The sequence below is a fragment of the Octopus bimaculoides genome, chromosome 20 (assembly GCF_001194135.2).
Source record: "Octopus bimaculoides isolate UCB-OBI-ISO-001 chromosome 20, ASM119413v2, whole genome shotgun sequence".
Taxonomy (NCBI): Eukaryota; Metazoa; Mollusca; class Cephalopoda; order Octopoda; family Octopodidae; genus Octopus; species Octopus bimaculoides.
The window spans coordinates 1000667-1012118 of record NC_069000.1 but is presented as its reverse complement, the minus strand read 5'-3'; the positions used below and the strand labels follow the sequence as shown (position 1 = coordinate 1012118).

Below are 11452 nucleotides of genomic sequence, written 5' to 3'. Positions count from 1 at the left end.
TAAAACAGCCTTACCTTCTGCTATGTTTTACGATTTTGCACCAAAAAATGTCAGGGTTGCTCCCGCTTTTCGGTAATCTTTTAGTTTTTACATTCTTTTGAAACTTTTTTCTCGGATCTAAAGTTTTTAACATCTGAGATTACGATTCTTCAAAATTATGCCAAACACTTATTTAATAAAAATCGAAAAAAAAAAAATGGGTGGAGCCAAAATTGCTAGCCATTATTTCCCCCCTTAAAACAGATTTAAATATTATCCGAAGAAATTACGGGGTTTTGATGTGTTAGATCATTTCTGACTCTATTCTATAGGAATGCAGAGGATTATATTCAGAAAACATGAAGAAAGAGAAGTTGGTGGAATTGATTCTATACGACGGACTGAGAAAGAACGAGAAGCAAAGGATCGCAGGACATTGCAGGACAGATCGGAATCACTGTGTATTGCAGCATCAGTTGAATTAAAAGGGATTGGGAAATCCCTCTGGTGATGGATTGACAGAATCCGGAAAGCGTCGAAGATAATCTCTTGACATTTTGAGTTGAAATCCCGCCCACGACAATTCCGCCTTTCATCCTTTTCGGACATTGTGCCTGTGTCAGAAACAGCAATCTTTCGGTATTGGTACACGACGTCATTCACCCACACAACTTCCCTTCATGACAGATAAAGAGGCGAGACTGAAAAATAGGGTGAATGACATCGTCTCACAACGACACTCTGGAGACCAATACCGAAGGGTTGCCGAGATTATATATCTAGGACTACACGATCTAAATTGTACTTTCTTTTTTAAGGTAGCAAGGTATAATCTGAAGGAGATTTGGCTATTGTTTCTAGCATGTTGAGTTACCACATAAAAGATCTGTTGTTGGTTCAACCCTTCAACATAGTTTCTAGCTTAACTCCAGGTTTTGCCTTCTTAGTAGAGCATGACCTATAATCAAGACATTGCATCCAACCCATCCCTTTATGTAGCTCGGACTACATCAGGCAATGTGTCCTTCTTTTCATAAGTCGGTATGGTGTGGTTTGTAGGAGTTATGCTGTAGTTTCTAGTATGTACAGCCATAAAAGACGCAACCTCAATGACTTGTTAGCGAGGAATAACGGATGATAGGCTTCGAGCTGATATTCCAGTTCGCAGAGCAACCGATCGTCTCGCCCTCCTGCCTGACTTAACACCCCAGTGAGTGTATATAAATATACGCCATTGAATATATAGATATAAATAAACCTAAATGTGAGTAGTTTACAATCAGCAGTGATGGAAATGAATCGGGCGAGTTGCCGTTTCGACATATTTCTCAATTTTCTGTGCCAGTATCTTCATATCTATTCTATTAGCTAAAACCTCCCACTCCTAAACTGAAATTCAATCAATTCCGTCAGCAAACAGTTTTCACCAAACTTGTAACACTTTCTCGTCCAGAAAAGCTGTCTCCAGTCTCCACCAACACTATCGTTATTTACATTACTAACAAGACTGTTTTCAAAACTATTTCATTACTGTTCAAACAATTACACAAACTCGATCGGATCGAAGACGGAACCTCAACGCGGTCGTTCGATCTGCTAGAAATAAATCACCTCAAATCATGTCCTTTCACAATAAAAGAAAGAAGCAACTTTTGCTCACCGCCACCGTCCTGGAGCCGCCGAACAAAATCGAGCTTTTGTTTTGTCTTTTTTTCTTTGTACTTAACATTAAAAATATGTTTTTTGTGGTGGTTTTTGTTTCATTATTTAAAAAATATATATATTTGCCTTTTCATTTCCTTCCTGAATGACGAAAGGAAACGTAAAAAAGCCACACTGAAAAAGTTGCCAAAATTCCAGAGAATGTAGCCGTTTTTTTCTTCTTTTTTTTTTTCATATCGTCAATTCCCTCTTTCTGCTAATTGTCTTTGCTTTTCTTCACTAATCAAATTATAATTTAATTATTTCTAAGTTTAAATATTTATTGAAATGGTTAGGAAAATGAATCATGTGCATTCCGGTTTGTAACTCACCGAAGAGCAGTAACAATCTTGTCCTTTGATTCAGAGTGGATTTGGGAGATTATATAACGAGTCCTTCCTTGTTGCAGTTGTTGAGCCACGCAACTCAACAGTGACAAAGCAGGTCTATGACCAACGGCATTCCAACTGTGACCATTCCGTCTTGTTTCTTTTTCTTCTTTTTTTAGACAGTGTATAATGGTGTAACTTGAGAGATATTTAGCTGCGATTTCTAGCAGAACGAGAGACCACATAAAAACTTCCTCATTGGTCAGATGTTGCTTTACTAGATTAAGATGAAAGGATGTGATTGAATTCATATCTTGAATTAGGGAGCAGAATTTCATGCAACAACATTTGGTTGAATATTGTTGTTGCTGATTAACGCTCTATCCCTTGATATCCACAGGATCTTTGATCCAAAAAGCCTTCCAACAGTGACCACCGTCCTTTCTAAGAACATGTAGGTTTCTTATTTTTGACGGCTGGGTGTGACTACATCCAATTGTTATTTCTCATAGGTTCTCAATCACGGCTAACCCAATGAAGGGCCGGCCAGACATAGCAGCCAAACTCCTTCTTCACATCCCTACCGTCATCAAGAGGTCACACGAAACATTGTAGTCCTAGATATCCCTAAGAAACAGAATGGCCAATGCCTTTAATAATAGATATACTCAATCACGGCTGACCTGGGGACAGCGACAACCACGGCAATACAGGCGTTTATTGAACTCCAGATCGGTCCCTACGGAACCGACATGATTAAAAGCGTTCCGACTATGACCAACCCGTTTTCTTTTTCATTCAAATATAGTCATTGCTATCTTAAGGCTTGGGTCCCCCGCGGGCAGTGCTGTCTTAAGGCATAACCACACTGGACGGTTGCCCAGGGACCTCACGGATCTAGGGATCCAATTCTGATATATGTATGTTATAGCTTGCTATCGATAGATATTTAGGGCTCAGTGCATTGATTTGCCTGGGGAGGCCTATGATGCCCCAAAGGCTGTCCTACCCACACGTCTAGGGGCTCGATATTAATTCTATATATAATGTGGCTGTCAATTAATGAATATTAGAAACCGCAGTGCATTGCTTTGAAGGCTCTGGTGTTAAGGCGGCCCTGAATGGAGTTTATTTAGGACTGCTTCGTTCAGCATGCCCCTCCTTTTACGATAATAACGTGTGACTATGGGAGACTCGGTTGCTAAGTCTAGCAGGTCGAGGGATCGTGTAGAAACTTTCTCGCTGGCTCGTTTACCTTTGCTTGTTAATAACAATATCAGGAAGTAAACACAGGCATTGTTAATCATAGCAGCACGGGTAGTACTGTAGCGCAAATATAACCCGTAACAGGTTTCATAATAAACATAAGGCCTTAACCGAGAAAGGGAAAAGCAAATTTCTCTGCCTCTCATCTCTAGAGGAACATCTTGTTCGAAGCGAATGATGCTTAACGAAAGTTTTAGCATTAAACGAAGGAAAACTGAATCTCGGAATTCTGGTTTCATCATCACTGGGCGAATCTGGTGCAATCACTGTTATTATATTGGATCAAACAATACCATCCTTAGCCAATATGTTTTAAATATAATTATATACTTTATGAAAATTATAGATTAAAAGATTACAATTTGTTTCTTGGTAGAAAATTTAGCGGAGGTAAAGAATACGCATACCACCCGTTTTCGGCGTAACCCTAATCCCAACAGTAATCCTAACCCTAATCCTAAACGCCGAAAACGAGTGGTGTTCGTATTCTTTACCTTCGCCCGAAAATTTAATAACATTCACGTTTGAATTTTCTTTGGTGTTTGTAACCGCAACACGAAAGATCGTTTGTTTTGGGACTCATCAAAACGGTAATTAAATTTAATATGTGTGTGTGTGCGTGAGCGCAAAAACTAAAATACATGTTAGTAGCATAAAGATCTTCAGTTGTTTGTGCCACTTTCCAGGTTTTCCTTTATTTTTCTGATGACATGGTCAACAACCTCAGCAGACTTTTAACCCTTTTTCTTTCTCAAAGTCAAAACTGAAAATTTTACGCCAAAACATTTTAATAAATACAGAAGAGAAAGAGAGACAGAGACAATCATTTCTAGTTAATATTATTACGATAGAGACGTAACTATATTATAATTTATAATCCATTACATTATGTTAGCATCTGCGTGTGTGCGATTAGTGGAGTGACTTGAAAGTTTGAAAGACGGGATCGATAATTAAAAGCAACACTTACCAAGAAATTGAAAGCTCCAGTCGACGATCAAAGGTTAACAAATATAGAGAAGAGGAATTATATAAATAAGGAGTTAGTGTGGTGGTATCCAGTTGATAAACTAGTTTATTAATCACTAGAAATGGTCTTCGGCTTCTGGTTTGTGAGAGACAACAATTAACTCTGTAAATGGGAGGATAAGCGGAGGAGGAGGTAAACGGAGATGTGGTGGTGGTGGTGATAGTGCAACTTACGCTCCCCTCTCTCTTCAACTCTTTCCTGTCTATTTTATTTTCATCTCCCCCTCCCAATTTTTCTTCTTTCTCTCATTCTCTCTCTATCTTCTCATGTCCCCCCCACCCTTCTTGTCAAATACGTATATATATATATATATGTGTGTGTGTGTAGTTGTTCATATGTGCATAATTATCATTTCTTCTTTCTCTCTATCTTTCTTTCTTCTTCTGTGTTCTCTCTCTCTCTTTCTACCTCTGTCTATCTGTCTGCCTCTCTCTCTCTCCCTACATCCCGCCCTCCTCCTCTCTCTCTCTCTCTCTCTCTCAATATATTTTCTCGTCGCTCCGCTCGTGTCACTCAGTTTATTTGTCTGCATTCTTTCTCAATTTTTCCTTTCTCTGAGTAGACACGCACATGCACACATACATATATACATACACACATACATACACACACACACGCACATACAACATGCACACACACATACATGCATACATACAAACACATACATACATACATACACATTTGACACTCATATACCTCCCCCCTACCTTAAAATTTCCTCTTCCTTTCCACTCACCCCCACTTTCCCCCTCCATAAACGACTCCCGCCACCCGTCTACCCCGCTTTCTTCACTGAGTCCGGACAGAGCGGGACCAGATGACTGAATGATTGTGTTTTCATTGGCCAGAAAGAGAGCAGAACGGCTTTGATGGGGGACAGCAGAGTCGGCTAAATTTAGAGAACGTTGGTAGTATCGGGGTGGATGTTCGGGTATTATTTGGAGAGATAGAGTGGGGGGGAGCTGAAACAGATAAGTAAGGATAGAGAAAGAGAAGGGACGCGCAGAACTGAAATGTTACGAAGGAAGACTACCGAGGGAGACATGAAGTTTGTGACATTCAAACTTGTTTCTTCGTTGAAACCATTAATTCTCAACTGGTGTCCATAGGAGACTTTTAACAAATTTATCTACAATAGGCGCAGGCACGGCTGTGTGGTAAGAAGCTTGCTTCCCAACCACATAGTCCAGGGTTCAGTCCCACTGCGTGACACCTGGACAAGTGTCTTCTACTATGGCCTCGGGTTGATCAAAGCCTTCTTTCATGTACTTAATTATTTACTTATTGGGTGGCTCCTATGAAGACTGCTCTGGGCATTTACTTATGGAATACTGGAAAGATAAACATGCTATCTATATATTAATTATAAAGTATCAGAAAAAATAAAAGTTGTGTACAGATACACACACACATATTTAACTATGTGCACACACGCAAACATACACAAATATTTATACGTTATTATCGATATATTACAATCAACTCTTGCTCTATTAGAGTATTTGAATAAGATTATATTAATGTATCCGACTGATTAAAGTTCTATTTATATATTTGTGCAACTGAGGATAGCCCTGCATTCAAATTAATGTAATGATTGCATTGTTCAATTAAATGGAGCCGCTTGAAACGGTCGTAATGCATCACTTCTTGATATCCTGTTGCTTATTTTGATAATATATATATGTGTGTGTGTGTGTGTGTGTGTGTGTGTGTGTGTGTGTGTGTGTTAAAAATGGGGATGGCCGGTATATGGAATTACCTTAGATTTCCCGTCCATAAACGGTTAAGCTTTATGGCGTATCGTCAGATCCCAAAACCCTGTTGGCCCATGACCTCTTAAAATATGGAGGGGCAGATACGTCGCTTAGGCAGAGCGACTCTGATAATCTGGTGTTAGACCTCAGTATACATTTTGCACCAGAGGAAAGCGTTATGTCGAGTAGAGAGCATCATGATAAGAGATTAAATAAATGGCGAGGGAAGAGGAAGTTGTGTGACGAACATCATTAGCTTGAAACCGTTTCTGCTACTATAACATACAATGCACTTGAAGTTGAGTGCTTGCGTCACTCTGTGACTTCGACGGAGCTTCAAAAAGCACACACACCCACACTTATACACGCGCGCACACATGCACATACGTGTGTTTGTGTGTGCGACTGCGAGTCTATGTATTGAATATTTTTCTTGTTTATGCGTGAAGCCTGTGATTCCGAGGGAGGAAGCGGGGGTGCGTCAGCTTGTTGCATCGGCAGCATCAATGTAAAGCAAGCTGCACGTTGAAATGAACACTCTCTCGCGTGAGCTGAGGTCAGCAGGTGCTCAGCGTTCTCCGACAAACACTTCTCTATATCATATGTATCCATTTATTCACGCTTATCTGAAGATATTTTTATATATAGGCTGTAACACATGATATTCTGGTATGCATATATGCATTCCTGTCTTCTTCCTAAAGATAAACAAACGCGGTTATTAACATATAAATTTGTATTTAGCTCATACACGCACAATTACACACACACACATTTTTTATCTGACTATCTCGTTTTTTATTTGGTTTGTAAGATTCTTGATGTGAACTCGTGTGTTGAAGCAAATTTTGCTGTCATTTTTAAGTTTATCTCTACAGAATGACTCTAGCGTTCAGAGCCGGCACCGAGAGTTACGATGTTTCGTAAGCGAATACGTCTGTGTAAACAATGCGATCGAAGACAGGAAAGGTGGGAAATAAAAAGCGGAGTGTCGAGAAGTAATCCCCATGAACACCACCACCACCACCACCACCACCGCCGCCGCGGAAATATAATCATTTCTGTGACGTATGGAAAACGAAGTGTTCAGAGGGAACCGACACATCGAAATATTGGAATTGCAACCCAGGCAGCGATAAAGAAATGCGACGAAGAATTGTCAACAAACCTCACCTCAGATGATGTTAGACCCATCGTAGATTTGCGAGTTCTGAATACTCGTGTCAGCACCTCAGGACACCCAATGTTTTCTTTTGACGGGGTGGGGGGTTGGGGTACTAAGTGGGTCACATGTAAAGAGATTATGGGGCTTCCAACTCTTGAACATCTCAAATAAAACTGCTTCAGTATTCCTGAAGATGCAGTTCGTTCTTTTCAGTATTTACCATTTGGAATTTATTGACATGCCAAAGTGATGTCATACAGGGGAATAAGTCTTCTAACGCGAGAGGGTACATCCGTTGGTATGGGTGGAATTCTGGCTAGAGTTGCATCGTCGCATTTGGCGCACCCAGTTAGAGTAGTAGTAGTAGTAGTGGTATCCGAGTGAGCTCTTAACTGTTGATCTTGTCTCTCTCTGCATAACTGCAGCTGGTTTAGATTTCACAGTGGTTTTTATCGGAATACTTTTGTAGCTGGAGTCGGTGAGGCGGGAGATATTAAGATTCCAAAGAATTGAAGTTTTGCTGGTTAGGAAAACATTTGTTGCTGATCTACAGCAGTGTCTATCATCCCTAAATCATACCCAGCCGGATTTGTGGTGGATAAGATACTTTTTCTCCATGTCTGTTTCCAATTTATTTATTATATATTTGTGATTGAGTGAAGGGTGGCTGAACTATTGTTGATGTCCGATAGGCAGAGAGAGATGCCGACAACCACTGAGCGAAAACAAGAGAGACAGGGACAAAGAGAGACTGACAGACGGAAAGACATCTGCAATGCTATAACTAACCGCTCCACCGACCACCGCAGCCGATTCTACCGACTTCTGCATCCATTGCTTATTACTACAAAGGCCGTTGTTGTTGTTGTTGATGGTGGTGGTGGTGTGTGTGTGTACGTGAAAGAAATCAAACTATTTCTCTATAAATCAGGTTGTAGTTCGTGTATGTGTGTGTGTGTGTGTGTGCAGAGAATTACCTGTTTACAGTATAAAATGAGACAGTCGGTTGTGTTTTTAATTGATGATGAGGAGGAGGAGGAGGAGGATGGTGGCGGCGGTGGTGATGGCGACGACGACCATGATGATGATAATCAGCATCATCACGATTGCAATGAGATGTGTGTGCGTGAGAGAGAGAGAGGGAGAGAGAGAGAGGGGAGAAGAGGAGGAGGAGGAGGAGGGGATCAATTATTTATTTATTCTAAAAATCAAAGCGAACAGAAAAGCACCGGACTACAATATAAACCAAACGTTATTTTCCCCTCTTTTGTGATTGGTTAAAAAAAAAAAAACCAAAATAGCTACCCCCACCACCATCGCCACCACCATTACCGCAACCACCAAGACGACCACCACCATCGCCCGCCCTCCACCGCTCACTACCATATTATCTTCATAGATAATGCATAAATGTGGGTTTGGTAGAAGAAAGAGAGACAAAGGAATAAACTAGAAGAGGTGGCGGGGGTGGGTTACTGTCTTATTATTCCATTCGCATCTAGAAACAGTAAATCGACAACAATCCACCCCTCACCCCGCTCCAGTACTTGGCTGGTAATATATTCTATCAAATCGTCCCCCACCCAAGCAAATACATCTAAAATTACATTATAGTTCCATCTTCAAGGCAATTGGATGTAATTTAAGGGTTAATCTTTCTAGCAGATCAAACGACCGTGTAGAGGTTCTCTCATTGGATGTATTCTACAATTGTCAACTTGTAGAACTTCAAGCTTAACACCAACCAAATCGGAGTCACTTCGATCAAGGGGAGCATACATATTATTGGAAGGTGCCACCTTTCTCTTTCTCTGCCGTCTCAAAAAAAAAAACACGAGTTGTCCCAATCTCCCAGGAGGACTTCAACAATCCACGGCTACTCCACTTCCTGCTGAGGCTGCTGAGATCATATCTCGTACTTCGTGGCCTCACCATTAAATGAGAATTTCTCGCGACCTTTATAGTAACACAATAAAGGTCGCGGGAAATTTCCTTTTAAAACCTCGCCTGAAGACTTAACGTCTCCAAATGGTATGCCAAAGTCCATTCTTCTGCACAAATCACAGAAAAGAGGTGGAGTGAAATGAAGTCGAAAATGAAAACCAGGTCAGAGATCTGTCGAGACCTTAGAACAGTGTGGAGAAATAATTCCAAATTTCTCACCGTCTCATTCAGCTCTTCGTTGAGCAGAAACAATGCGGATACGGTTTCTTTGAATGTTTAGACTTGTACAGATACTCAAATATGTGAGGGCTTCTAGCGAGCAACAATGGCTCGATAATGAGTTTTAAGAAATGACTGGAGCAGAAGGAATAAAACAAAAAAGAGAAACAAAACAAAAATGACACACATTCACTCAAAGACAGAGAAACACACAGAATGCATCTGTTATTCTTTACTTGTTTCAGGCATTACTCTGCGGCCATGCTGGGGCACCGCCTTCAAGATTTTTTTATAGTTGAATGAACCGTTTTGCTTTTAAGGCTGATACTCATTCTATCAGACTCTTTTGCAGAACCAATAAGCTACGGGGACGTAAACACACCAACACTGGTTGACAAGATGTGGTGGGGGACAAAGCAAACACAAAGACACACACACACACACACATACATATCTATACACACACACACACACACACGCACACACACACACACACAACGGGCTTCTTTCAGTTTCCGCCTATCAAATCCACTCATAAGGTTTTAGTCGGCAAGTAGAAGATACTTGCCCAAGGTGCCACGCAGTGGGATTGAACCCGGAACAATGAAGGTATTATAATAAGAATGGTTTCAGAGCAAAATGCCAGGAAAATGCTTAGCGTCATTTCGCCCAGCCTTAAGCTCTCAGTTCAAATTTGGCCGAGGTCGACTTTGCCTTTCATCCTTTCGGGGGTCGATAAAATAGGTTCTAGTCAAATAGGGGTCAATGTAATCGACTTAACCCTTCCCTTGAATTTGCTGGCCTTGTGCCAAAATTTAAGGAAATTTAAGGCAGTAAACTGGCAAAAATAAGAGCCCACCTTATATCGAAATAGGACGGAGGCTATAAATAATTGTTACTGCTTCATTTCCTTCCCTCCTGTCCAGTTGAATCAAGCCTTACTGTTAGAAATCATAATATCAACAAAGAAATTGTCTGGAAATTGCTGAAAGAAGGGACTTCGTGTGTTTCTTGCATAAAAAAAAAAAAGATCGAATTAGACATAAAAAAGCTTTTGCATTCCAGCATCAGGTTGATCTTGTTAAACGAAAGATAATTTCTACGAATTTCTTTATTCCATGCAGATATGTTACAATGATTCTAATTCTGGTCACTTATCATAGTTTATGAGCACAGATTCAGCGATTTTAACTTTTTATTCTCTGATATTGAAACTAAGGAAAGAAGCAATTAATATTTGCTCAATAGCTTTAATTATTATTCCCGATTATTACTGTTTTTGTTTATAATCTGTAACGGTGTATTAATAAAAATAGATGAAGAATATACGCTCCATAGATTCATAGAATGTTACCACAAATTCATTATAATTAGTAGTTTTATGATTAAAGTAATCAAAGAAATATCGGCAGGTGTAAAGAATGAACAGGTGAATTACGAAAGTACACAATACTTTCCCATTACTGAATGTTTGCTCATTGATCTAGAATTGCTATCAAATGTTTAGGTTTTGTGATTTGGTAAATGATCGGAAGGAATCCTGCAACACTAGTGTCAGTTGTTGGAAAAAAGGATCGCTCCGGGAAGCGGTTGAGTGGTTTTGCAATGAAATGATTTGACTGCACTTAATTACCAACGGTTTACAGATAATCCACATCGTGATTCCACAAACTCCATTTCGGTGTGGAGGGAGCGTACTAAGAACGTGAGGTGGGTGGCTTTCTGTCAAAGATGAAAGAAAGAAAGGGAAAGAAGAAGAAGAACATTTAAAACGAAACCCCTAACAGCAACGGTGGATCCAAACGATTCGTCTTCGGTGACTACCTGAATATTTATTTGTTTAACTTTCCGCATCAGCTCCATCATGAAACTTTGATATGTTTTCGAAGCAGGTCACTGAGAGACAAGCCTCGGATTAACCACGAAACAAATTCAATCCGTTGCATGGAGCATCAACGAAAAGCTGAGGCTCCACCGAGTTGTTTCTCCACAGGGAAATAGGGAACTGAACCAGGATCCCACAAAAAGTGTTGAATTCTTTGGTGGTGGTCGGGGGGGGGGG

At 40.3% G+C, this 11452-nt stretch overlaps 1 protein-coding gene across 6 annotated transcripts in view; it reads right to left on the bottom strand.

Annotated features, from left to right (window-relative positions):
* The window catches only part of LOC106877552 (uncharacterized), a 67369-nt gene that overhangs the window by 45296 nt on the left and 10621 nt on the right, over window positions 1–11452 (bottom strand). The window contains exon 1 of one of the 6 annotated variants that reach the window (XM_014926483.2): window positions 4246–4545. The exons of 3 other annotated variants lie outside the window; for them this stretch is intronic. The gene's annotated coding sequence lies outside the window, so the exon portion shown is untranslated. Of the gene's footprint in view, window positions 1–4245; window positions 4546–11452 lie in introns of those variants that run through there. 2 more of the 6 variants (XM_014926486.2, XM_014926485.2) reach the window with 2 other exon arrangements.